The sequence below is a fragment of the Physeter macrocephalus genome, chromosome 1 (genome assembly GCF_002837175.3).
Source record: "Physeter macrocephalus isolate SW-GA chromosome 1, ASM283717v5, whole genome shotgun sequence".
Classification (NCBI taxonomy): Eukaryota; Metazoa; Chordata; class Mammalia; order Artiodactyla; family Physeteridae; genus Physeter; species Physeter macrocephalus.
The window spans coordinates 80558773-80583018 of record NC_041214.2 but is presented as its reverse complement, the minus strand read 5'-3'; the positions used below and the strand labels follow the sequence as shown (position 1 = coordinate 80583018).

The 24246-nt window shown below is 39.5% G+C and overlaps 1 protein-coding gene and 1 long non-coding RNA gene across 17 annotated transcripts in view; one reads left to right on the top strand and one right to left on the bottom strand.

Moving 5' to 3' along the window:
• LPP (LIM domain containing preferred translocation partner in lipoma) overlaps positions 1-24246 on the top strand; it is a 745137-nt gene that overhangs the window by 397487 nt on the left and 323404 nt on the right. Inside the window, exon 1 of one of the 15 annotated variants that reach the window (XM_055084417.1) lies at positions 12776-12811. The exons of 13 other annotated variants lie outside the window; for them this stretch is intronic. The gene's annotated coding sequence lies outside the window, so the exon portion shown is untranslated. Of the gene's footprint in view, positions 1-12775; positions 12812-19872; positions 20004-24246 lie in introns of those variants that run through there. One more of the 15 variants, XM_055084415.1, reaches the window with a different exon arrangement.
• Positions 5138-20146, bottom strand: LOC114486601 (uncharacterized). 2 transcript variants are annotated; one of them, XR_003680616.2, is made up of 3 exons: positions 20061-20146; positions 17439-17717; positions 5138-6947 (listed from the first exon to the last, which is right to left on the bottom strand). It is a non-coding gene; the product is annotated as an uncharacterized lncRNA (long non-coding RNA). The 2 variants fall into 2 exon arrangements; XR_003680617.2 differs by having other exon boundaries at positions 17548-17717.

The following is a 24246-nucleotide window of genomic DNA, read 5'->3' as shown; positions in this document are numbered from 1 at the left end:
CATATTGAAGTATTGAGGGCCATCCCCTCCTGTGTTCCCTTCGTTTCTTAGGATTCAAAGTTTATATGTTCCCACTGTTACCCTGAAATAGGCACTAGGTAACATTTCTCAGCCTGGCTAATACACAGGCCCTTCAAGTGCTGGTCTTCCTTCCTGATAATGATAATGCAGTGCTTTCCTCTGATACTTTAGAGTTTACAAAGTATTTTTATTTATTCTTTAGGATTGAAGTGTCACGATAACTCTTGGAGATGGGGATTATTTTTATTTATTTATTTATTTATTTTTTTGCGGTACGCGGGCCTCTCACTGTTGTGGCCTCTCCCGTTGCGGAGCACAGGCTCCGGACGCGCAGGCTCAGCGGCCATGGCTCACGGGCCCAGCTGCTCCGTGGCATGTGGGATCTTCCTGGACCGGGGCACGAGCCCGTGTCCCCGGCATCGGTAGGCAGACTCTCAACCACTGCGCCACCAGGGAAGCCCGGAGATGGGGATTCTTATCCACGTTTTAGACATGAGGAAACAGGCTGAGAGACAAAATGATTTGCCCAGGAGTCCTATAGTAAGTGCTGCGTAACCTAGATTTCAGGCAGCATCCTTCTTCTCCCAGACCAATGTCCTGGCCTTTGTTCTGAATGTAAACGTGACCCCCCAACCTGAGTTAGTGTGTCTTTGTGCTTGTTAGACCCTAAGCAAATCTGTCTTTTTTAACATGAGTATAAATCGAAACTTTCAAACATTATCTGAAGCTTATAGGATCTACATTTCCCCCCTTTTCCAATACATTCCTAAATTTAAATTCCTTGTTAAGCTCAAGAAATTCACTGTTACCTTGGCTTCTGCAGAATTCTCAGTAAAGCACATTTCTTCATTGTGATGGACAAGAGTGGTGCACTTGGTAGCTGAATGTACCTCGCCTTGAGTATTAACTCGAGAGGCAGTCACGGTAAAAGAAAGCACACTTATTTTAATAAGCACCCTTGATTTTTCTCCCCTCTCTTTAATGGCATGCCATCTCATGGTTAATAATCCACTGTGCTTCTCAGTACACATTCCTGTCATTAGTCAAAACTGTAAGGGAACAGTATGGTGTAGAAAGAGCACTGGGCTAAAAGTCAGAAGAGCAGATTCCAAGCCCCCCTCTTCCCCTAATTATTTCACTTTGGAAAAATCACTTCACTTATCTGAACATCTCATTTATCTTTTATAAAGCATTGAACTAAATCTTTTCTAAGGTTCTTTTCAACTCTAATGATTGGTAAATTCTTCAGCAAGTTTTTCTCCTTTGTAACTTATTGGAATACTGTCTGTCATTGTTTGCATTTTGCAGGGAAATGCTTGTTGCATGTACAATGAGGAGGCTTTACAGCTATGTATTGAGTGCATTCTATGAGAAATACAATTAAGGTATAATGGAAGTTTGGAGGAGGGAGACATCCAAAAGAGGAAATTATGAGTAATGATAGGGCAGTTGGAAAGCGCAGGTTCTATTGAGAATATGAGGCGTCACTGAGGATCTGTATGCGTGGAGGTGAGCAGTTAGAGATAAGGTTGTGAGGAAGGGCAGTTTGGCGTGAGTTTGGGGAATGTCCACAGTGTGTACTGCAGGCATGCTCACACATACACTCACGCATATGCACATACACACCTCTTTTAAGGGTCTCCTGACTGTTGCTCTTTTTACTTCAGCAAGCGGATAAGCTGTCAAGATTAAGTAGATGTGTACATCTGAGAAGTCACTCCTTTACAACAGTGGAGAAAATCAGGTATACCAGCATCTTTGAGCTATATGATTGTCATTTGGGATTGTAAGAGTTTATCTCCCCTGTTGGTAGTGACTTCTTGTAGGACAGAATTTTGTATATATTCTTTCTTGAATATCCAGCACCAAGCATGGTTCCAGCATAGTTGGTACTTGGTAAGAAATGCTTGTGGCACTGAATTGCTGCCTGCCTAAAATCCTAGGAAGGAGAGAAAGTAGGTGGTTTTTCTTATGTTGAATCACTAGGAGAATTTTTTTTTCAAAATGAGCTACCAGTAACAAAATAAAACTGCAATGAAAGAATTGACAGCCTGGATCTGTAATCTGCCTGACCTGACAATTAAAAGAACTTATTACTGTGTCAGCCTGCCAGATGGATCTCCTTGAAGTGTAGTGCTTCTAAGCGTGATTCAAGTGCAAACTTCCTTTTCTCCCCACTTCGTGTTTGTTGAGCTTGGGAAAGAAGCAGTTTTATATGAACTAAACCCACTCATCTCAAGTGTGTTTAATGACAGCAGTATGTGACAGATAAAATAGAATCCTATGGCCTCATTTGATGTTTGTTTTCATTTCAGTCCTTAGTGAGAGGAGACAGAGGAGATAAAACGATGTGGCTCAAACAGAGGAGTTTAAAATAAATTATCTATTATCACAAACTTGTCAATTTCTCTCTGGGGAAATTGGAGAGGTCAAATAACACAAACACTACTAGTAGTAGTTGAGATTTATAGAGCGCTTAGCAGCTTATAGGGTGGCCTTGTGTTCATTTCTCTTCCTATCCTGACATCAAGTCTGTGAGTTTGCCTGGCCAGAAACTGCTGTCCCCTTAATACACACAGGTTGGATGAGTTGCCCCAAACGCCTACTTCTAAAGTGATCCTGTTGATTTTGATTTTTATTCTTTTGTTTTTTTGGCCACGCGGCATGTGGGATCTCAGTTGCCTGACCAGGGATGGAACTTATGCCCTGCATTTAGAGAGAGGAGTCTAAACCACTGGACCTCCAGGGAGGTCCCTTGATTTTGATTTTGAATCCAGTGATTCCTCCAATTTTCTGTACTGGCCCATCAGTCAAATATGTGTGCAGTACATTGGAGGCATCCTTTTCCTTAACTTTATTGAAACATATATATGAATGGAGTATGTGGATAAACTCTCATGACACTATCCCAACAATCAGAAGTATGTCGAATAGCACTTCAAAGTCATCCCTCACTAACCACTCTATTTCTTCTCTACCCACACCAACTCTGTACTTTTTTTCATGAAGTAATCACTATAGTCCGTTTGTACATCTTCCCAGTTTTTTACCAATACATTAATATATTCAATACATGGCTATGGCTGTATAGGTAACATTTATTTTAAACATAAGTAGAATGATATTATCTCTTGTCTCTAATTTGTTCTTTTCCTCCAGACCTTTTCATGTCAATAAACAGGGATGTGCCATATTGTTTTTAACACCCATTCAGTGCTCCATAGTTTGAATGCACCATCAGGTACCTCTTCTGCACTGATAGGCATTCAGGATGGGCTTCAGCTCTTCTTTATTATAAGTCATATTAAGATGAGTTTCCTTGCATGGTATCTTTGTTTTTGTGTGAATCCGTAATTAAATGTCTGGAATTGGAATTGCTTGGAATTTCCAGGTTTATCAGAAGTCAGTTTCAGCCACCATCCCAAATGTTAGAATTCTCATATTAGCCCATGTTATAGACCTGAGCTTCCACTTAGTTGTTCAAGGATGTGTTTTTCAGAACAATCTAGACACTTCTCTAAGCAGACTCTTGTGGCCAGGAGAGTAAATGTTGGGGAGGTTATTTTCCATGGCTCTGTGGCTTGGATACAGGTGGCACTCACCATGGAAGAAGAAGAGTAGGGTATTCTTGTGACAATTTTGTTTACTTAAGACAGCCACATTCTTCATTCGGCTAGAAGAAGTTACTTAATGCAATGAAAATATCTATCAGAATTAAAAATGGAAATGGTGCCATGTGCTCAAAACTACCATGAATTTATTTTTTGTTAAGAAACAATAGTTTTGCATAATCAGGCTTGAAAAAAATATGATTTAACTTTGTCTACCAGTTATATTACATGAGTGTCCAGAGAGTCAATTCTACCTTCCAAACCATCCTGTCTCTTTCCACATTTTCTTGCTGCTTCGTACTGGAGGTAATTAATAGGGGTTAAAGTCTGAAAGTGTGGGTATGGAAGAGAAAAGAGCTCTTGTGCAGTTTATAGATTGCAGAAGAGCCTGTTCACAGATATTTCCCAAATCACAAAGAATGTGTGACAAGCAGAGACACAAAATAAACTCCCTTTCCCCCGTCCTTCTGTTTTCTTTTTCATTGTTAAAAGGCTTTAGTTATTTTTAAAACCATAAATACCAGTATAGGTCAGAATCCTGTTTGCCTAAGTTCTTTTAAAATAAAGAAATTATTTCTCAGGTTTGTTGTCCTTAGGTCCTTTTCGGTTGCAGGAATCCAAGATGTGCTTAAAGCTACCTCAGATGTCATTAGATGGTGGGAATTTGTGGAAAGGATACAAAGAGAAGGAAAGAAGTCCAAAAACCATGTCAGCAGCCAGACAACCAAGCCCCGTGGAAACTTGGAAGATCACTGAGGACACAACAGTAGCTGATTTTGTCATCCCCTCCAAATAAACACCCCATGTTTCCTTAACCAGTGGGTCTCCATTCCTAGCACTTAGCCTCACTCAGTTTTTCTTTCCGTTTCCTACTGATGCTCCTGTCGATGATTCTGTTTAGTCTTCTTCTGGACACCGTGATGTTCACTCTATAACGCCCTCTCCTGCCTTAGGGCTTCTCCATACCATTCTGTATATCTCTTGCTTTTGCCCCATTCTGTTTCTGCTACCCACTGTTCTTTCTCTGCATGCCTTGCACTCGAAGCAATGGGATCCATTATTTTAGCTGGTTCCTGTCCAGTACAAATTGGGAAACACGTCTTCCTCCAGCACATCTCATGGAGCTGGTTTTGGTTCAGTCTCTGATCCAGTTAGTTGTGGGCCAAACTCAGAATTACCTGTTTACAAAGATGTGGTAGTGGATTTATTTAAAAAACAAACAAACAACTTTTTGGGCTCTCACCTTAAACAGAGCTGTGGATGTGGTAGAGACTCAACATTTTATGCCCTCCTCTGTCATGGTAAGGTTTTAACTCAGCCATTTGGAAGGTTTTGAAGATGCAGCATTCAAGTCCACATGCTCCAGAAGCATTTGGAAGACTGCGATTCTGGTTCTTACGTTACTCCAACAAGCATTGGAGCTTCTTGTAGTTTAGCTCTCATTTCTAAGCTTCAGTTCACCCATCTTTTCAAGAAGTTTACTGTAAAAAAGGAAAAAGCTAGCTTAAGAGAAGAGGAGGACTAAGGCTAAGTGCCCACAATCCTCTGCCCCCAAGTAAAAGTGAGACCTGTATTCCCTTGGAAATGCACCCATGGAGTGGGAGCCATGGAAGATACTAATGAGAGTGGAGAAGGGAGGGAATGAGGGAACGGGGTTCTAGAGGAGGCAGTAGGGGCTGGAATCAAGAACACAAGGGGAAGGATTTGCTTAGCAAGGAGATTGGGTGTTTTTTTCCTCTGTTCCTGCAGAGAGAGACAAGTACCTCTATGGAAACAAAGATAGGTTGATGAGAAGTGACTGACTAGGGGAGAACATTTATGCTAATAGAGCCTTACTCTTCTCCAAAGTAGGGAGGGAAGTTATGTGTGGAAAGAGGGCATGAGAGTGTGTGAGGCCAAGGACATTTAGCTGGACCCTTTGGGGGATGTTTAATAAAGAGATCCATGAAAAGGTTGTGGTGTAGCACTGAGGCCCACTTGAAATCTAATGATGAGGTCTGCACTGTTGCTTGCCCTTCTCAAGAATCTGCACAATCTCAGACAGCTACAAAAATAAAATAAAATGAAAGGAAGGAAGGAAGGATGGGAGGGAGGGAGGGAGGGAGGGAGGAGACATTGTAGGTGAAGTATTAATTGTTGTGACTTCAGGGAACACAATAAATAGTACCCTCCTTTCTACCCATGTTCAGCAGCCATGGAGAAATAGAGGAATCAGATAGTTGGAGACTAAAATGTCAGCCTTATGACAGATAAAAGTACCTTAGATAACTGCCATTACCTTTAGGTCCAAGGAAATTACTACTGTTTTACCTCTGAATAGACAGGTGGCCCTTTGATAGTGGTCAGCACTTGTCACCTGCAGGCTCCTCCTGAAGTGAAGCTGTCTTCCACACCCTTCCCCCTTCCCCTAAACAATTTTGAGCCTGAAGAAGTAGAGAAAAGCATGATCTTGCAGGCAGCAGATTCTGAGTGGAGCTTGGAAAGGGGCTGAACCGTACCTGCCTTGTTTCTTTCCTCAAAGTCACAAGGTTAAGTCATTGCTCCTTGTCAGGAGGTTGAGTGGGGCATAGACCGACCATAGGAATGTTTCTTCATGGAAGGTCCCTCCTTGTGGAAAACTCGAGTACGGAATGAACTTTCCCCCTTCATTTAGTGATGGCGGTTCCACATGGGGTGTTGAGGGACTGGATGAAGGTGGAGTGATTTGATGTCTTGTAAAGGCAAAGAGACTCCAGATGGCTAAGGCAAAGAGGATTAAAGGGGCACCTATTCTGGAGGAAGTGTGGCGAGAGGTGGAAGTGAGGTCTGGAATGTAGCTGGGTGGTGGGTACTGCTGAGTGGACTTGAGTGTCCAGTGAGGTAAGAAAGAGGGAGGAATTATGAGTCAGGGTGAACTGACTATCTGAGGTGGGCTTTCTCCCCCATGCTTGCAAGTTAACAAGTTCTGTAACTTAGATATCTGCTGCTCTCATTTTCCTCTTGCCTCTGCCTTGGGCTCCTGGTCCAGATTCCATGAGTACTTAGTTTTCATTGTGGTTTCAAAACTGTTGGGTAGCACAGTCGCTGTATTAGGTTTGCTGAAAGGCAGTGTAGACTACATGATTCTTCCTAATGTTACAACTTATGCAAAAGCTCGTTTGGGCTTGCCTCCAATGGCAGTATCACATCAGAGCCTCGTTCCCTTATCTGCAATCAGCTGTGTCTACTTTCAGAGATTTTCAAGTGAGTTTGTAAAATTGTCATTTTGGCTGATCCAGGCATGAAAAAGAATCCTTAGGCTTCTGATGTGCAGTCTCGGTGAAATTCAGTTAGCCTCTAAAATGGAAAATTTCCCATAAGAGCATGATTAATAAAGGAAATTACTGTCATTACTAAAGATTTGTATTTCAAGTAATGTTCACATCTTAGTGACTCTTTAAGCTATTCAGGAACAACTTTTTGTATTTGCCTTTTTACAGAATGTGAAACTAACAGCCAAAGAAGTTTAGTCAAAGCTCAAACAGTAGAATCCTTGCAGAAGAAACTGGCTCCCTTGATACTTTCACATTGCTAATTCCATCATGTGAAATGTCCAGTTACTCACAGAGGCCTCTTCATATACAAACACACCTATGAGTATACACCTGTGAGTATAGGGCAAGTAAGTTCCTCTCCAAGTAAACCTTTCTTCAGAGTGCCAATATTCTTTAAGAGGGATGAATTAGCAATACATACACACACACTTTACAGATTTCTGATAAAGACAATTAGCACAGCAATGAGCCCTTTAGAAAACAATTGTGAGTTGGCACCACAGCTTTGACAACTTCCAAAAGGTTTCATTCCATTTCTGTCCATTCAAAGCTAAAATTTCTAGTAGTTTTTTTTTTTTATTCTGAATAGAATTTTAATTTGTTCATAAATATGTTGTCAGGTGCATATTGTATGTCTTATGGATTGTGGGGAAAGAATTAAAGAACCAAATAGAATAAGATATATTTGATACTAAAATAATTGAAAGCATTCAATATTTGATGACTCAAAAGGACTTTTACTATACCTCAAGGTTATTGTTAGTAACATGTATTATTGAAAAATGTATATAAGTTCCTCTACTCACAAACTCTCAAATTTTTGCAAATGTGGATAAAGCTCTTTGCCAGAATATGCAAATCATCTCTACCTGCCACTAAGAGATGGTGTGGATGGGCGATTGTGTACTGTCATTTAGGATTTAGAGACAAAATGACTTTTGAACAGCCTCTAGTTCTTAACCTGTGTATGAGCAAGGAAGCTTTTACAGTGTAGTTAATAGAACTTTTCATATGATAGAAAAATGGGTTAATAAGGTTTAATTTTATATTCTTGGTAACTTTTCAACTAGCCAAGATCTTTAATGACAAACAATTGCAGAAGTTAACAACTGTGTTTCTTTTTGATCTTCCCTTACTGATTATAAGGCAATATGAAAGGGCTTACACCTTGTCTGCTTTTCCTAATATGTATGTTAGAATTTCACAGGTGATTTTGAATATTACGTCTTGACTTTCGTATGTGGTAGCAGGACTCAGCAAACAACTTTTCTGTACTTTGAGGGATTTTATATATAAAAGAATGTTGTTTTCAAAATGAGCATTGATGGAGACTGTGCTCTTTAAAATCTGGGTCATATTTCATACGTTAGCTTCATTAGCTATTTTTATAACCTCACCAAATAACTGAGATTTTTTTTTTTAATCTCAATTATGATCAGACTAAGAACAATGATCAAGTCTTGGTAATATTACAGTCACATCTCTGAAGTGTTCTATGTGTTGCTTTTGACTCCCCCCCCCATACATACCACACCCCTGGATTTTTCTGTTTAGTTCAAAAAGCCATGATCTCTCTTTAGGTAAATTACACTAATATTGCCACTAATCGTATTTGGGAAGCTCACGATAATATTTGCTTGAGTTGTGTTGTTTTTTTTTTTTTTTAATATCCCAAATCAGATCTCTTTTTTGCTTTTAATTAGTCAGCAACATTTATTTAATGCCTCCTAAGCTCAGAGCAAAAAGCATGGAGAGTGGAGAAGGGCAGAAATTAGATCTAAACCCAAATAGACTATCATCTCCAGAATAGCTGCCCATATCTTTACGAATACAGAAAACAGATAAATGAAAGGATTAAGAAAACTTAAAAGCAAAATCTAAATGAATGCAAATTGGTCTGGTAAGAATTGAGTTATATAAATGCAAAGAGGATGCAAATTAAGAAACGAAGTTCGGTATTTAAAACTGGTATCTTTCTACTTTTATTCTCATAATACTTTGCCATGAGAATTGTTAGAATTTTGTACACCCTACACTTTGGTGAGGAAAATTTCCTGGTTGAATTGTATCATTAAGAAAAGCAAATCTAATTCTTGATATTTTATGGAGAGCTGAAGCCACAGAGTTTCACGAGTCCTTCTTGTCTTATCATCATTAAAACTCATTGTGTAACCTTAAACAAGCTACCTAACTTCTCAGTGCCTCGGTTTTTCACATCTGGAAAATGTGGATGATAATAGGACATCTCATAGGATTGTTAAAGCATTAAATGTATAAAGTTATATTCCTTCCATTTTATGAAGCACCTTTTTTTCCACATGGTTAAATTTCTTTGAGATTGATATGCACACTGTGATTGATTTGATAAGATTTCATTGTAGATTGCAGATTAATAGATTGCAGATTAATAGAATCCAGTTATTTCTTTCTTACCAGTAAAAAAAAAGTAATAATGCATCTTACTATCAAACGCATCATATTGCATGTGTAAAGTGCTTATTAGAACAGAGCCTGGCCCATAATAGGTCTTCCAGAGCGATACTGTTATCATTGTCTGAATGCCATATTTGTGGTTTGTAGGACATTTGTACCTAATCTCATTGACTTCTACACCATGAGGCAGATATACTTATGATTCCTAATCTTTATTTTAATAAATAGAGCCAGGAATATTTGCGAGAGATCAAACAACTGGTAAGTGAAAGACCTAGGCCGTGAACTTAGGTTGTTTTATTTATGCTACATTTATCTCACCTTTATTGAGTCTTACTATATAGTATAAACTCTGGGTACTGAGGATGAGAGATAACTAAGGCAGATGAGGTTTTTTTTTTTTTTTTTTCTCTGACCTTAAATGCTGAAGAGAGGCGAGAGGAAAGTAAGACATAAACAACGAGTCAGTAAACAAATTTAGACAGTGAAACAGGAAGAAAAGTACAGATTGGAGTGTCTGGAAGGATGCTTGCTGAGAAGGTCAGGCAGTACTTCTCTGAGGAGTTCACTTCTGAAGTGACAACTCAGTGTCGAGTTGAGAACTTGCGCTTGCACAACAATGCACGGGCCTGAGACAGAAATGAGCTTGAGTCTTTTAAGGACATGGAATGGGTCAGGTGGACCAGGGCGGGTAGATGCCTACAGTCCTAAGGTGGCTGTGATTTTAGGCTTCATAGCAGATGCTGAGTTTTGTCTCTCAGGAGCAAAGGATTTGGGTATTCTTTACCATACCTTATAAGCTTATATTTTTTTGAGTGCTTTAGGGAAGTTCTTATATTCTAGAGAGGGATATAAGCACATGGGTTGTTTTATCCTCTTTTCTAGATGAGTACACTGAAGAACAAGCTATGAAATGATTTTCCCTAGTTAGTTTTCTGATGTTGTACAGTGCTAGTGATATCTAGTTGCCAAACATACATACGCCTAGGTGTCAGTTTTGGAGGTTTTTGTTCTTTTTTTTTGGAGAGTTTTTAAAAGCCTACACTCTTCCAAGTGGAAGTTTCCAATACTACAAATCTGTAAGTGGTAACTTTTCACAGTGTATGGAATTGTTCTATAAAAGAAATCATTACTGGCTTTTTTTCCCCACTTCTGTGCTTCTTTGGTATTGCCTCTCTTGGTATCAGCTGTTTAGAAATATCAATTCTGTCTTGAAATAGACCATCAAATACTGACTCATGTCAAGCCAAGAAACACAACTGGTAAGTGAAAGACCTAGGCCGTGAAGAGTTTATTTATTCCTCTTTTCATGATTATCAACACCTGTTTAATCTGATCATATATAAAAATTGGTGATCTATTATTTCTAAAAATAGCTTTTAGCACCAGTATTAGGTCCTTGCATAGTCTACACTCATAACTCGATCTGACTTCAACAGTGACATGCATCTTTCTAAGTCAGACACCATTAATGACAGTGATTTTGGAGGAAGCATTCTTTTGGGATCCTATCCACGTGATCGTGGGTAATTTGCTTCTTTTATTTCACCTGATTCCTTATTTATAAAATGTGGATGTTGAAATAAATGAGTTTTCTAGCTGTATGATTTGTGATATCACTATTAATTTACTTACTGAGAAACATCATATAAATTGGGCATTTGTAGAAAGTGGTTCAGTAGCTTAGAATCTAGCTAACATTTTCTTTTTTATTAAATCATGAAATTAAATATAATTGATCATCTTATAGGTACCAGGCTCCACAACAGGGATGCAAGCATATAAGACCTCTGTCCAGCAACTGAGAGGTTAAACTATAGTGAAAATCATAGATTGGTAACTCAGAGTTTTTTTACAACAGATTTTTTGGATATATTATTCACTTACCATACAATTCACTGACTCAAATTATTTTTAAAGGAGATGATTATATATTTACTCAACAAGTATTTTATGAGCATCTGCTATGTACCAGGGACTGTTTAGGTGCTGAGGTTAGAGAGACTGACAGTAGTTCTACAAAACCTAGCCTCTCACAAAATGTCCATCAACAGAATCTTTTGTTTTATTTTATTTCTTTTATTGAAGTATAGTTCGTCTACAGTGTTTGTTAGTTTCAGGTGTACAGCAAAGTGATTCAGTTATACATATATATATATATATTTATTTTTTCAGATTCTTTCCCCTTATAAGTTATTACAGAATATTGAGTATAGTTCCCTGTGCTTATTGGTTATGAATGTTACATATAGTAGTGTGTATGTATTAATCCCAAACCCCTAATTTATTCCTCCCCACCCCCTTTTCCCCTTTGGTAACCATAAGTTTTCTATGTCTGTGGGTCTGTTTAATAGACTCTTCAGTATGGTGTTAAAGACCAACATTTGGTGCCAGCAAAGGGTACTCGGGGAATACATCAGAGAGACAAAGAAAACCCACTCTTGGGAGAACTGGGGAGGTTTCTGAGAGGTTGTCATCTCTAAACAGAATCTGAGAAGCCTGTTAAGAGTTTGCTAGGTTGATGACTGGGGACAAAAGAGAAGGGAGAATTTTTAGGGAGGAGGAAAGAAACGTGCCACCGCACAGAGGTGAGACATAGGTAACCCATGGCAGTTCAGTAGAGTTAGAGCATGCGGGACGGTGTGGGAAGGACAGTTTCTGCTGGGTCTGAAGGTCAGAGAGTCTGTCAATGTGTGCCTTCACAGAAACAGTATGTTTTACTATGAGGTCACAAAGGAGGATGAGGTCAGCTAGAGGATGTGACATTTGAGTTGAGTCACAAAGGATGTCTAGGAGGTTGTTGAGGCAGTCTACAGTTAGTCCAGGCAGAAGGAACTACAATTGTAGAAATAAATGTGTGTAAAACAGTGGTGTTTTCAGCCGGGTAAGGAATTTGAAGGGCTTGGAAGATGAGGTAAGTGAAACAGAGAAAGAACAGAGCCAAAATAGTACATTGGTGAGGGTTGAAGGGCAGCTTATAGATGGATTCTGTGCAGTGCAATGAATTTGTACATTGTGCTTTTCATCCTGTAGGCAGCTGGGGGTGGAGGGTAGGGACCACATTTTGAGAGAAGACTAGAACATTGAAAATTTGAGAAAATAAATCAGAAGTATGCTTCTAATCTTCTAAGATAACTCTGGCTATACTTGAATCGGAGGAGCCCAGGGTTGTAAATGAAACTTAGGAGTATGTCATCTCTGTTGTTTTTCTAGTTAACATTTTATATAAAATTCAATTACCCTTTGCACCAATGTTCAATAATTTCTAATATTAGGAAATTATAATTAAATAAGAGATATGGAAATGTTAACCAACATTCATTGAAAATGTACTGTGTCACTTCCATGTATTAATTCACTTGATCCTTACAAAAGCCCAATGAAGCAGCCTATCATTTCCCCCTATTTTACAGATGAGGAGATTGTGGCCTAGAGAGGTGAAACCTGGAACTAGTAAGTGGAAGAGCTGGTGTTTGAGCCAAAAACAGTCTAGCTACTAAGCCTAATTATAAGTATTGACAACTGAATGCATAATCAAAAATACTAACAGTAATTGTCTTGGTGAGGAGGAATTTGGGGGCAGTTATTTTTGTTTGTTTGTTTGTTTATTTTGTCTTTTTTACAACTCAATGATTCAATGATTTTGCAATCATTACCTTGATCTAATTTTAGAACTTTTCTTCCATCCTGAAAAGAAATCTCATACCAGTTCGTAGTCACTCTCTATTCTCACCTCTAACCCTATGTAACCCCCAATCTGCTTTAGTGGTCATCAGTCTTTAAATGAATGTGATTTCACTTTAGTGACAGTTTGTTTTGAATAGTAGCAATCTGATAGGCTTACTCAGTAACTCAGGAGTGTAACATAGTTTGAACTTCTAATTTCTAACATCTGCATGAAAGTAATATTCTCTGTTGTTAATTTAGGGCAGAGAAGTGTAAAAGTGCCAGCCCTGTGTCAGTCATTAGTCATATGCACATGAGTAAGTCTGCTCCAGGCTCCACACTTGAGTTCATTCGTCTTTTGGAGATGCCGACACATAAATAGACACATCATTGAACAACACTGGGGAATGGAATTCGTCTAGAAATCTCGATGTATTTGTTGAAGGACTTGTGTTAAACTTCTTTCTGCTGGAAGCCATTGAATTGTTTATAAAAATCTAGTATGTATGAAGCATTTGGACTGCTTGGCATTTTGAAGATAAAATCCACATCAATGTTAAATAAGATAAAACTCCCCATCCAGAATAAAGTAGTAATTGCCAGACATAACATAGCCCAGCTGTGCAGTAGCTTAAAGGACAATTGGTCTCAGGCAGAGAGTACTGGATAGGACTCTGCTACATAAGTAACTGTTCGGCCTGGATTACTGTACCTATTTGGTAGCTCATATATCTAAAATGGCTTAAAGTAAAAATTGCAAATGCACCAGATTTCATCAATCTTAGCATTTCTTTTTCTTATTTTCTCAGTCCCAAGTTAAAAATAAAATCCTCTTGCCTCATTTTCCTGTGCGCTAGTTAGTTAGGATTAACTGGAGTTCCCAACAGGAAAGCAGTAGATATAGTAGACAACATTGTATAGTGGGTGAGAACCCGGTAGAGATAATTATACAGTCACTTCCACTGTATTACCCTTCAAAGAAACTGAGCCTAATATTCTCTTCCTAAGCAATTTAACCAACTTCTAAAAAAAAAAGTATAAGATATGATTTAGAGAATGAAATAGCTACTGTATGTAATCAGGAGGAAGAATTATAGCAAATTATAATACTCATTTGATAAGTGTATAAAGAGCTACGCTCAAAGCTTTGTATCGTACCTCCTAAGTAATTGTTCTGTTGTGCTAACTGTCCTTTTTAAAGGAGAAGAGACAAAGAACTGGTGAAAAAAAAATCAACTGTTATACTTGTTCAGTAAGATTGCCCCCTCTGGGCATAGACTAAGTCTAATTTCATGCTCTGTAAGGATCAAGCACACATTTGGTCTTCTAATATCCAACAGTGGTTATCGCTTTGCCTATCCAAAGATAATATCCATGTAGAAACACAGACACTAATAAAACTAAATGCGATTAAAATGTGTATGTATGTACACATACAGCATGTATGTCTGTGTAGGTATAGAAGTTATATATCTGTGTTCACTGCACATACATCCCAATGTTTTAAAAAGATAGAGCTGCATGCAGATTTTTTTCAGTAATTCTTTGAAGATAACCAAAAGGAGGCCAAGACATCTGCTAAATTGTCCATTTAGTATATAAAAAAAAAAGTTGGCAGTAATACAAGGGTCAGTTTTTCTTTAGCTTTCTTTCTTCTTTCTTTCCTTTCTCTCTTTCTTTCTTTCCTTTCTCTCTCCCTCCCTCCCTCCCTTCCTTCCTTTCTTTCTGGCTGCATTGGGCTGTGCGCGGGCTTTCTCTAGTTGCGGTGAGCGGGGGCTGCTCTTCACTGCGGTGCGCAGGCTTCTCATCGCAGTGGCTTCTCTTGTTGCGGAGCACGGGCTCTAGGCGCATGCGGCTTCAGTAGTTGTGGCACGCGGGCTCAGTAGTTGTGGCACGCGGGCTCAGTAGTTGTGGCACACAGGCTTAGCTGCTCCACGGCATGTGGGATCTTCCCGGACCAGGGCTCGAACCCGTGTCCCCTGCACTGTCAGGCGGATTCTTAACCACTGCGCTACCAGGGAAGCCCCAAAGCCCCTTTGGTTTGCTTTAAACAAAACAGACCAATGTGTAAACTTTAAGAGACAAGTGAGCGCTTACTTTGAGTTTGTAATTCTTGTGCCTCCACTCTCCACCCCATACCCCACCAAAAAAAAGTGCTGATCTGATTGCTGTAATGAGAAGCTGTACCACATAGTGGCTAAGAGTAGTTACTCGAAAGATGGCGGCTACCTTAGATGCAAAACTCTGAATCCTCCACTTACTAGCTGTGTGAAGTTCAGCAGGCAATGTAGTATCTCCATGCCTCTCAGTTCCTGATTGCAAAATGGCTATAATAATACAGTGCTCACTTCATGCAGCTGTTATGAGGAGTAAAACACGACTACACCTAGATCAGTAAAGCACTGTGTCTCTCACATACTTATATTTTGTCGATTCTAAAACCCATATTCACATCCTGAACCATTGCTGACTAATTACTGTTGGTGAATAATTAACGATGACATAGTTGTCATTGTTGCAAATGTGCATCAACACTTGTTTGGAAGAAAATCCTGCGGGTGATAATGGAACCCTCTTTTATCATTGTTATGGATGGCCCAGTGAACAGTATTATGGGAAAAAGCATAAAACTTCCACGATTTTCCGTTGAAAAGTGATTCAAAGGGTTGAACTCTGACTATGAAGAAGCTTTTGGAATGCTTCAGCTTGTTTCACATGTATTATATATTTTTGTATATATGCAATGGAGTGACATGATTTTTAAAAAACTGTCTGAATAATTTTAAAACATTTCTTTCAATAACATATAACAATTCTAATAATAAAACACTGTCGTAGTTTAAGTCACGATATTTTTGTTTCTAGTGGTGCAGTAACTACTGGTGCATTTTATAATTAGTGACACGTGTTTTGATGGGACCTTGTAGTAAGCACTCAGAAAATGCTAGCAGTTGTAATTAGTATTTGGGTTGAGGTTAATGTGGGTAGGTACAATGTCAAAGTTAACAGTCCTAAGGCCTTTGATTCTGAGTCAAGTGTGTTGAAAGAATACCTTGGATTTACCTAAAGTCTAGAGAACTTGACTTGCAGCTATATCAGTAAGACTTGCCTACATTCATTCAGTGGATACTGCACTAACTTGGGCTGAAAGTCACATCTTCTAAATACCTACATACTGCCCTTTTCTCCTGATTATGAGAGTTAAGTTGAATAATAGAAGTGAAAGCATTTTGTAAACCATAGTAAGAGGTATCAGTCAGGATAGTTCAGGCAATGCTGTGCTAATAAATATTCTCCAGATCTTAGTGCTTAAAACAGAAGCTTATTTTTTGCTTCTGCTACTTGTTCATTGTGGGTCAGAACTTCTTTGCAGGCTGATGGAATAGCCACCATCTCAAACACTGCTGGCCCCCATCCCAGAGTAAAAGACCTCTGAGGGTCTTTACCTGGCAATTGCATGCTCTGGCCTATAAGTAACACATGTGGACTTTACTCACAGCTTGTCAGCCAAAACTCTTCATATGGCTCCATCTAGCCATAAGGGTGCCAGAGAGCAGAGTTGGAAATATTGGAAAGTAGCATTGATGACTACCACAAAGTTTGCAATAATAATAATAATGGTTCCTATATACCAGGAACTGTTGCACTGTAAGTGCTTTCCAGGTGTGGAGTCCTTTAGCCCTTGTGAAGCAGATATGCTCATGATCGCCATTGTACAGGTGGGAAACTGAAGCAGAAAAGCGGTAGATTAACCTGTGCAGAAGAGGCAGAGCAGGGCTGTTGCAGGATCTATTGCATTGATGGAATTGAATGTATCTTTTTAAACTGTAAAAGGAAGATACAGTTGAGATTTCTTCTTTTTTTTTTTTTTTTGCTGTACGCGGGCCTCTCACTGTTGTGGCCTCTCCCCTTGCGGAGCGCAGGCTCCGGACGCGCAGGCTCAGCGGCCATGGCTCACGGGCCCAGCCGCTCCGCGGCATGTGGGATCTTCCCGGACCGGGGCACGAACCCGTGTCCCCTGCATCGGCAGGCGGACTCTAAACCACTGCACCACCAGGGAAGCCCGAGATTTCTTCTTTTCTCAAAAACAAGAGAGTGGACTAAGTGATCCCTAAGGCTCCCTAAAATTTCACCTGAATCCTAAAATGACCTGCAAAAAAGGTGTCTCCCCTGTTTCTTTGGCAACCTCATCTTCAGAAGCCAGGGGCCCTCCTTGACCAGCACACTTCCCCTACTAGCTCAGGAGAGGAGTGTTGTCCCAGTAAACGGGCCTCCAGGGTTGCTGTGAATGTTCCCTCTTTGACTTACTTGAACTTTTCTATTTGGGAATTTCAAACATATGTAAAAATAGAAGATTATAGTGAACCCAGTATACCAAATTATCAGTTATCCATACACAAGTGTCAGTGCTCACCCAATCCTGCTTGACTTAGCTTCATAAGTTAATCTGGCCACCTATCAAGTAGACCTTTGAACATAGACTGAGTTCCTTGGGTTTGTGGCACTCAGAGAACAGGACTCACGAAACAGAAAGCCGGTGACTAGTTGGCAGCTTTGTGCTGGGCAGGCTTAGTGAGGACATGGGGAGGACGGGATTGAAGAGGTTGATTTGAAGACAGGGCATCACTCAATGGACAAGTTTTCAAGCTGAGGATAAATGATGTGACAGTATTTAATCATTCATGGGACAGTCCTGAAAGGTAAGTGGGGAGAGGAGAGATTTGTTGTTAATGTATGTCAAAATTATTGCCTTTCTTCCCAGCTAAAACTGCAGTCTTGTCCACCACTGAGATAGTTAATAAACAGAGAGCTGGACATCTGATGTCTGTTATGGGGCAGGGCAAAGGAGCTCTGTGTTCTGGGCTCTACCGTCAGGCAGAGAATCCGCTGAACTAGAAAGCACACTGCCTGACCGCCCTGGGCTTCCAAATGAGCGGCATCCAGAGGATGCTGGGTCATTGAACCTCCCTGTCTCTTTGAAAGACGCATATACTAACCATCCGGGGGCCTCACAAATCTATTATAACATTCGATTAACAAATGTTCCTCAAATGCTGTGAGCTGCCCGCTCGGATAGATGTGACTGAAATGTAAAGTACCTTTCACTGCCTTATTTATTGCTCCAGCAAACACGTTATATGTTGGCACCATTTATCTTCATTTTAATTTTATCTCCAACAAATATAGGCATTAATTTAAATCACATACAGAACATAACAGTTTTTATAGAGGCAAACTTATTCCAGTGTGCTGCATTTTAATATCACACTTTACCATCTTTTCTCACTTGATTCAAGAATAGTATCTCTTCCTGCCTCAGCATTTAATCTGAGGACAACAGAAACTTTTTTTATGCGTACATGTTCTTGCTCTCAAACTTCATCTTCGTCGCCGCTTTGCTGTTGGTTGCCTGGAAGTTTGCGAGTGTGAGAACAGACGTTTATTAGTGGCTCTCTTTCTCCTTTGCCAGCTTAACTTCCTGTTGTGTGTGGTGGTGGGGTGAGGGGGGGGTGTCCCAGCATGATAGGTCTTACAGCTGAACTTAATTCTAGGTTTTCACCTTCAGATAACTGTTCTAACTGTAAGGGACACAAAGGAAGGTATGCGGCCTCCTCCCGCCCCCCCGAAATGCATTCTTTCATTCAAAAGGAAAATTTCCCTTTTCCCCGTAAGTGTTACTTTTGCAGCAGCTGAGTCTCTCCCCTGAGGGGGAAGCGTGCTAGGTTGGCTGCTGTATTTATGGCTATGAACCATTCCTGTTAGCTTCTACCCCTTAAGCAAGGGAGATTTCCCGATCCTGAATTTGTGGCCTGAAAAGCTGTGTCCCTCCTCAATTAAGACTTGCCGGATTGCCTCTGACATGGCAGCATATTCCCAGAAGTCACGGCCTTGCAGGCAGGAATAACATGAGCACGACCTTAAGGCAACGTGGATTTAAGCCATATTCCAGGCTCCTTTGGGAAGCTTTCAGGGTCTTTCCCTCCGAAGCACTAAACTGAAAAGAACAAAAATTACTGTTCTAGTTTTTCAGGCCTCTGAATATCTAGGTTTAGAGACATCTGTCATAGCTTTTTTTTTTTTTAACATTACTTAGAGTTTAAAATGTACCAATTATTGTTTTAAGTTCCCTGTTTTATCCATGTAACAACCCTATGAGACAGATGCCTTGATTATGCTCATCTTACAGATGAGGAAACAAGGCCGAGAGAAGTTAAAGGTTTTTTGTTTGTTTGTTTGTTTTTGTTTTGTTTTTTTCGGAATTCATACAGCTGGGACGTGGCAGGGCTGGGATTTTGAATCTAGACCACTTTCACTAATTTGCTTTCGGTATAGCTAGCTCTCTTCAGCCTGAATTCTTGACCTCTTGTTTGACACTGACTCTTGCCAAACCCTTAATCTTTGTGCTACTAGGTGCATTTCATCTATGTCAAGAACACGGTTACCCTGGAAACCCACTAGCTAGAATGGCAATCCAATTATAGCACCACCATTCCGGTTTTATTAAATTAGCGTTCTGATGACGTGGACTTCTTGATGGAAGGGTGCTAAGAAATGGGTTCTCACCAGTTGTTCTTGCCTCTTAGGACCACTTGGAATCATTCTTTCACTCCACCAAACAAACAAAAAAATGCTCCTTTGGGTGATTGATTGGACTTGAGAGTTACACTAGGATTGTCTTTTTGGCCCATGGGCTTTCAGCAGTGGCTGGAGAGCATGGAAGTGCATGGAAAGAAGCCTGACTGGATGCTGCCTGCCCTTTGAGTAGCCACGCCCACCCCACCACAGTCTGCTGATTTAGGGCTCTGATCTGAATGGCCAAGGCTCATGGTCATCTGTTTGCGTGGTTCTTATCCCACTTCAGCCTATTGGTTTATATCCAGACTTGGTTCAGGAAAAGATGCAGCTCTTCGATATGCTTTGTCCCTTTACAGACTTCTGATGCACAAAGAATTTGCTTTGGTTCACAGTGATTTGATTGGTGAGTTTCCTTTAAATACCCAGAATTTACATAGAATTGAAGATAGTCAGTGCTTACCCCAGTGACACCAGCTTGGAGGAAGTGATGTTCTTTATGCCAGTGGGCTGTCAGCTCCTTGAGATGGTAACTGGTAGGCTGGTAGAATGTTGTGTTACTTCCTTGCATGTATCACACACTATGTCAGGTGCACTACCGATTACTTCAGTGAATTTCATCAGCTCTATTATTAGCTCTGTTTTCTAGAGGAGGTAAAGGAGAAGCTGGAAGAGATGGCTTGCTCATTTTCAGGGTTGTGAGGTTATGATGGTGAATTTTGAGCACAAGTTCCTAACTTGTAGTCCAGTGTTTTCTTTATACCATACTGTGGCAAGGTCGATCTTCTGTATCTCAGAAAACAAAACAAGGATTAAAAACACTGAATCTGAGTTCTTGAAGTTCTAATGCCAGAACTATTTTTGTCTTGAAAAGAGTGTTGGCACATCCTGTCGAGAAGGATAATAACCAGGGAGGAGAGGGGGCCGCATCTTACTGTGTACCCCTGGAGAAGGGATATTCCCATGACTCACTCTGTCACCAGGGAGAAGATTTCTAGAAGCAGAACTTCAAAATGGTGAAGAGAATTATGCATCTTCATAAAACATTCTACATTCTGTGTTAGCTTTTCTTTCTGTCAGTAATTAAAGACGTTCACTGAAGTCCTGGCTCCCGCATTCACTACTCTGGTTGATGTCTTCAGGTCTCATTTCACCATGAGAAAAATGTAACAATAATAATATTGGATGAGTATGTTGGGTTGTGAAGAAATGAGTGATAAGTATTTTCTCCACTGCAAAGAGGTAATCTCCTGGACGGTAGTAGTGTCACTCTTGTGATTACCAGCTATCTTTCACATTCACCTCTCTCTTTACCCCAATACTTTCTAGTTGTGTAAAACAGTCTGAGAGTATCTTTGATATTCCTTATGTATAACTGTAGGAACTTAGATTTTAAAATCCTGACTCTGTTTTTATTTCCCTGACAGCAAATTCTTCTCTAATTTACTCCATGTGAAATGAGAAATAACACCCTTGATACTTCCACATCTATTATATTTCCTCTTAATTAGATATGAATCTATATATTACTTGGATTGTGACATACATATATTTTCATACACATGCAATTACATATGCATATTTTACAACATTTAAAGTGATAAATACACTAACAGTTATTTCTGGGGTCATAGGAGATAAGACTTCTTTCTTATATTCTACGTATTTTTAAGGTTTCTATAATTAACCTACCTTGCTTTTGTTTTACAGGTATAGTGTAATTTATGTAAATGTTTTGGTAAATGTGTATATAATGTTTCATTTCATAAATTTATATAATTATGTGTATGTATGTATATACACATGCATACAGTATTTTGGCAAAGTAAAATACCCTTTAACAGTAAACATCTACAGGGGAAAATTTTAAAACCATTAATTTTTTTCTTCCCTCCCCTCTCCCTCCCTTTTCCCTCTTCTTTCTATCAGTCAATTAATCTATCTAATCTCTCCCTCCATCCCTTTTTCTTTCTTTCTTTTGTCCCTGCCCAGCACCTTTTTAGCACCTTTCAGAATAGAAACTGAAACAATATTGATCTTAAATATAGTGTGTTAGAAAAACAGAATGTGTGTTTTGAGAGGAGATGTCTTGTCCTTGTATCCACATATCATTGTGGTATTGAACCTATCTCAAAACAAAAGTAGAGCTATGATTTTTAACACTAAGTTCAGTCTTTAATGAATAGACTTTCCTTCCCAACCACCCTGATGAGAGAGAACAGAACACTTAAACCCAAGTCTGGTGATTCTAGTAGCACTCGTCCAAGTTGAGTGTCCTTTATGGTTCTCAGTGGCCATGATGATTTCTTTTCCTTTCTTTTCAAGTTTACAAGATCTTGGTTCATTAGCTTTGTGGCAGCCAGGAGTTTGGGTCCTAATAACTAAAGCTTATACACTTTACTTTTTCTCTACAGATGTCTGCTATGGGACTGCCCTGCTCTACTTATGCTTTTTTCTTTGTGTAGTGTTTCCCTTGTCAGTCCATGTGATACTGTTCATTTTAGTTATTATGATATGAACTTAATCCAGAGTGAAGGGAGCAGCTGTTTGTGTCTCTCTCTGAATTTTTTAAGGGGAAATATTATTTCTCACTTAAGGAGACTGACTTTAGTAGTCTATCCTCTCACTTTTTTCTTTTTTTCAATTTGATCTGTCCAACTAAGGAGACCACATTTAGTACTTCCTAGTTGAGACTCGTGTTCTACAATTCTGAGTGAGTTCCTCCTGTGGCCCCCCTCCCCAAGGTGCACTGAGTCACAATGCGATCACCAGCTGCTTGTGTGCTCTTCCACCTGGCACACTAGACAAGTGTGGTGGCCATGGTTCAGCCTGGAAAGTACTTTCAGGAAAAGATGGAGACCCCTTCCTCACTCTGATCATCTTTGAATGGCTTGTTGTAGCTGATATTAGTGTTATAAATGATCATCCCTAAGTCTGTCTCAGTTCCAGCCCAGATGGAGTTTTGATTTTAGAAAATCGCTCAGTGAAATGTATTTCCTGTGCCTTGTAGTCACTGATCACTTACCAAAAAAGGGGGTGGTGGGAGAATAAAAATAAACTTATGATAATTCACATACACTTAACCTTTACTGAGTGAGTAATACCAAAAAGGGAATGAAGCAGGCTCTGCTGACCAGCATTTGCAAATGGATTCCAGGAATGATGTTAGAGTTGCCAAAACAATCTCTGCATCCTGCAGAAAGCATCCCTTGGGATTTTATTACGGTTAGGAAAAACCAGGGATGTGGAGGTGTGGATGTGAATATGTTTTAAAGCTTTCTAACCAGCAGTGTGTGGTGGAAAGAACACTGGCTAAAAGCTGGAAAACCTGCATTCTAGACCTGGTTTCACCTAATCTCCATCATACTGGAAAAGTTACTTACCTTCCTTGGCATTTAATCATGTGTAAAATAAGGATGTCAGACTAAGATCGTTCATCATTGATATCCTGTGCTTTAGATTATTCCATAACAGAAAGGCCATACATGTTCATCATGTCTCTGTGTTAACTAAACTAAAATAAATGAAACAACAACAATGACAACAAAAGCAATCCCATTGTAGAGAATGAAAACAATACATGTATAGTGTTTCTAGTTAGTCAGGATATATCAATTCTGGATCTAATTATACTGTTAAAGACACTGTCGCGTTAAGAGCTCAGGTTCAAACCATAGCTTGTACAATCTATAATACTATATGCAATGCAACTGACAAGGCTCCAAGAGCTATTGTATCAAAAATCCTCTCGTATTTCTCATGAGAGTAATACTTTGACGGTTGTAGTATTGTTTTTCTCAATAAACCCCTCCTTTCACAATTAAAAAAAATATGACCCACAGCATTTAGTATTTATTTATAATTATGTGCAGATAAAACCTATAAAGAATTGTTGTCTCAGTAATGCCTGCTACCTCTGCCTCTTCAATTATATGTTTTTCTCCACTGTTATTACTACCCATTGCTGCCCTCTTCCTTATTTTAATTACTTCACTTTGAATGTAGAGTATGAAGACATTTTTATTAGCTTTCTATGTCTTGTAATTGCTCCCCCCCTTCTTGTGGGACAGGTACAAGCTTCCAAGGGAACCAGGAAGTTCCCGTCTTGAGAGGCCCTTGGGGAGATATATTGCTAGTGTTCTTGGCTTATAGTAGGAAGGCATCTTTTTTCAGAAGCAACCTTACAGTTTTGTTTAGGGTGGAAATCAGAATGCAGCAAGAATGGTCTACATATAGTCTTTTTTTTTAAATTTATTTTTTATACAGGAGGTTCTTATTAGTCATCCATTTTATACACGTCAGTATATACATGTCAATCCCAATCTCCCAATTCATCCCACCACCACCCTCCCGCCACTTTCACCCCTTGGTGTCCATACGTTTGTTCTCACATCTGTGTCTCAATTTCTGCCCTGCAAACCGGTTCATCTGTACCATTCTTCGAGGTTCCACATATATGTGTTAATATACGATATTTGTTTTACTCTTTCTGACTTACTTCACTCTGTATGACAGTCTCTAGATCCATCCACGTCTCTACAAATGACCCAATTTTGTTCCTTTTTATGGCTGAGTAATATTCCATTGTATATATGTACCACATCTTCTTTATCCATTCGTCTGTCGATGGGCATTTAGGTTGCTTCCAT